The 3896-nt window shown below is 44.6% G+C and overlaps 2 protein-coding genes across 2 annotated transcripts in view; one reads left to right on the forward strand and one right to left on the reverse strand.

Annotated features, from left to right (window-relative positions):
- The window catches only part of SYT11 (synaptotagmin XI), a 78159-nt gene that overhangs the window by 19104 nt on the left and 55159 nt on the right, over nt 1-3896 (reverse strand). The window lies entirely within an intron of this gene.
- The window catches only part of LOC104987467 (GON-4-like protein), a 39817-nt gene continuing 37981 nt past the window's right edge, over nt 2061-3896 (forward strand). The window contains 1 exon segment of the mRNA XM_010838428.1: nt 2061-2224. The gene's annotated coding sequence lies outside the window, so the exon portion shown is untranslated.

A 3896-nucleotide genomic window follows, 5' to 3' on the forward strand; every position in this document is an offset into this window, starting at 1 on the left:
AGTCTGGGACCTCCGGTAAGTACCGGAGGCCGCCGCTGCAGAGCGCTAGGTCAGGGGAGGGGGAAGGTATCTGGTGGATGCCTCCTGCGACGGTCTGGTCCCTGGTTGACAGCTGCGGTCGCCTCTTAAGATGCTCCAGGGATGCTCTGAGCTAAGGATGCAGGTGCAGCCAGACTGGTCCTGATGCGAGGTAGGCCCCGCCTTCCTCCGAACGGCCCTCGGCAGAAGACTCCGCCTCTGTCCGAAAAGTTCCGGAAGGCAAGCCCCGCCCCTTTCCGGAAGATCCGTGGGAGGGGACCCCTCCCGCTGCCAAATTTTCAAGAGAATGAGACCCCGCCCACTGATGGGCTTGTGGGTCTGTAAAGCGAAAACCCCGAGGCCTGACTAAGGAGAAGTTGTATGAGATTCTTTAGATCTTGTGATTCCGATTCCCTAGGCTTAATATAGCAGCAGAATGTTCTGGGCGACAGGGAGGTAGGATTTTGAAAAAATAAAATTATATATTATCTGCTTTTCAATATCAATTACCATTATTTTTATGCGTTTCTTAGACCACTAAAGATCATTATGGAAACTTTTTTAAACTTCAGAAGCTCTGATTGAAGACCAAACCTGGTGACGGCTGCACAACTCTGAAAGTTTACTGAAAATAATTGAATTGTATAAATAAAACCTCTTTGGTGGCTCAGACGGTAAAGAATCTGCCTGCAACGCGGGACACTCAGGCAAGAGCTGACTCAATGGAAAAGACCCTGATGCTGAGGATGAGATAGTTGATGGCATCACTGATTCAATGGACATGAGTTAGAGCAAACTCAGGAAGATAGTGAAGGACAGAGAAGCCTGGCATGCTGCAGTTCATGGGGTCGCAAAGAGTCAAATGACTTAGCAACTGAAGAACAACAATAAGTAGGATGGATTCTGTGATGTGTAAATTGAAGCTTTTTTCTTTTTAAAGACTAATGAAAGTTGCCAATAATTAATCAGTGTTGGCTATTTCTCTTCTAAAAGCTTCAGATGCTTAGAACAGCTTAGATGAGAAAGAGATAGCAAACCAACAGGTCTGTGTATTGTGTAGTTTCAAAAAGCAGGACACAAATGAAAAGCCAAGCTTCTAGAGACATCTTTGGAATGCAAGAGTTAGTGTGATTCACATTAGAGTCACACTGCTTGCGGTTATCTCCATGATTACATCAACGTCACCATTTTGAGCTGTGGATTCTTTTATTTTGCAGATTCTGTTTACAGACAGAATCAAGTCAAATAAATTACTTAAATATATAAATGTTGGTGGTTCACCTGTAAAGTGAGAGTGTTGAATGTACTTTTCTAGTTTTGACCTTCTGTCCTTCTAGGAAAGAGAAAAGAACATCGTTCTAGGAGTTATTCATCCATTCAAAACACATGTATTGAATTTATTGGCCTTCAACTATGCTTCAAGCACCTTCCTGGACACCGGATTAATGCATTAGAAGCTAGAGTCAGGATACCTGATTCCATCTGATAGCTGTGTATCTTTGTAAAAATCACCTACCCAGCTGAGCCTAAAATGTGTCCTGTATAAACAGGAAGGTATAATAGCCATTGTCCTATAGAATTTATTGTAAAGATAAAAAAAAAATCACCTTTGATAACGTAAGTGAAAGCATTTTGTAAGGAGAGTGTTATACAGATATGGATAATTACTATGGATTGAATTCAAGACTACCTTCTCTTTATTCAGGAAACTGCACTATTTGTAACCCAGGATTTCGCTTTCTTAAATTTTATGAATTCTCCATTTCCTTGGTTGCATATTCCAGGTGTCTTGCAGCGAGGACTGTCAACTTAAACCACTGAACCTTAAACTCCCAGTGTTGTTTTGAGTAGGATAGTTCAGTGGACAGAGAAAGCAAGGTAGTGCCTTTAAATATTTTTGCCAACAACGGAAGTGCTCGCGCTTTGGCTTCATTGTGCCCTAAAATAGAATGGCGCCTGGGCTGGGAGCGTGCTCCTTGACACTCCGACGCGGCGCACCGCGACCCGGGGAGGTGTTAGTAAGTCGCTGCCGTTGTCTGACTTCCGGTGATAAGGAAGCTGAGTTTCCGCGGGAGTGGGCCGGCTGGTCAGGGTACGGGTTGTGTCCTGTAGGGCGGGAAGACGCAGTTTGGAGCGGACGTCCGGGCGAAGGATGTTCAGGCTGAGGCGGCCGGGTCCGAGGGCTGGTGCGGGGTGCGTGACAGAGGTAGGGGAGTGAAGACGTCTAGCTGGGAGTGGGAACTGAGTCAGCGCTAGGCGCTGAGGTGAAAAGCGCAGTTTGTACCCCTTTGTGAAATGTTTGCCCAGGAGGGGTTTGCACTAGGGCCTTCTCCTTATTTGCATTCATTCACACTGTTGGTTTGACTGAAGTTCCCAAAGAGGGGGCCTCTTTACAACCTCTTTTGTGTTTGAAGTGCCTGAGCTGATCCCTGCAGGCTAGTGACTGAAAAGTAGCTGCCTTCTTTTCATCCCCCGCCCCCCGCCCCCAACTCCTGCTTTTTTGGACCTCAGTGATTTATCTGAAATATGACTTGCCTAAACTAATTCCACAATCCTTAATTCTCCCTTACCATTCCCTTATCAGAGAAATCTTGCTAATTTAACTGTGATTATCTGATAGAATTCCAGTTGAGCTATTCCAAATCCTGAAAGATGATGCTGTGAAAGTGCTGCACTCAATATGCCAGCAAATTTGGAAAACTCAGCAGTGGCCACAGGACTGTAAAAGGTCCGTTTTCATTCCAACCCCAAAGAAAGGCAATGCCAAAGAAGGCTCAAACTACCGCACAGTTGCACTCATCTCACGCCCTAGTCAAGTAAGGCTCAAAATTCTCCAAGCCAGGCTTCAGCAATATGTGAACCGTAAACTTCCTGAGGTTCAAGCTGGTTTTAGAAAAGGCAGAGGAACCAGAGATCAAATTGCCAACATCCGCTGGATCATGGAAAAAGCAAGAGAGTTCCAGAAAAACATCTATTTCTGGTTTATTGACTATGCCAAAGCCTTTGACTGTGTGGATCACAATAAACTGTGGAAAATTATTCAAGAGATGGGAATACCTGATCTGCCTCTTGAGAAATTTGTATGCAGGTCAGGAAGCAACAGCTAACTGTTGCTAACTGGACATGGAACAACAGACTGGTTCCAAATAGGAAAAGGAGTACGTCAAGGCTGTATATTGTCACCCTGTTTATTTAACTTATATTCAGAGTACATCATGAGAAACGCTGGACTGGAAGAAGCACAAGCTGGAATCAAGACTGCCAGGAGAAATATCAATAACCTCAGATATGCAGATGACACCACCCTTATGGCAGAAAGTGAAGAGGAACTCAAAAGCTTCTTGATGAAAGTGAAAGTGGAGAGTGAAAAAGTTGGCTTAAAGCTCAACATTCAGAAAACGAAGATCATGGCATTGGGTCCCATCACTTCATGGGAAATAGATGGGGAAACAGTGGAAACAGTGTCAGACTTTATTTTTCTGGGCTCCAAAATCACTGCAGATGGTGACTGCAGCCATGAAATTAAAAGAGGCTTACTCCTTGGAAGGAAAGTTATGACCAACCTAGATAGCATATTCAAAAGCAGAGACATTACTTTGCCAACAAAGGTCCGTCTAGTCAAGGCTATGGTTTTTCCAGTGGTCATGTATGGATGTGAGAGTTGGACTGTGAAGAAGGCTGAGTGCCGAAGAATTGATGCTTTTGAACTGTGGTGTTGGAGAAGACTCTTGAGAGTCCCTTGGACTGCAAGCAGATCCAACCAGTCCATTCTGAAGGAGATCAGCCCTGGGATTTCTTTGGAAGGAATGATGCTAAAGCTGAAACTCCAGTACTTTGGCCACCTCATGCGAAGAGTTGACTCATTGGAAAAGATTCTG

Source organism: Bison bison, unplaced genomic scaffold (genome assembly GCF_000754665.1).
Source record: "Bison bison bison isolate TAMUID 2011002044 unplaced genomic scaffold, Bison_UMD1.0 scf7180017864093, whole genome shotgun sequence".
Taxonomy (NCBI): Eukaryota; Metazoa; Chordata; class Mammalia; order Artiodactyla; family Bovidae; genus Bison; species Bison bison.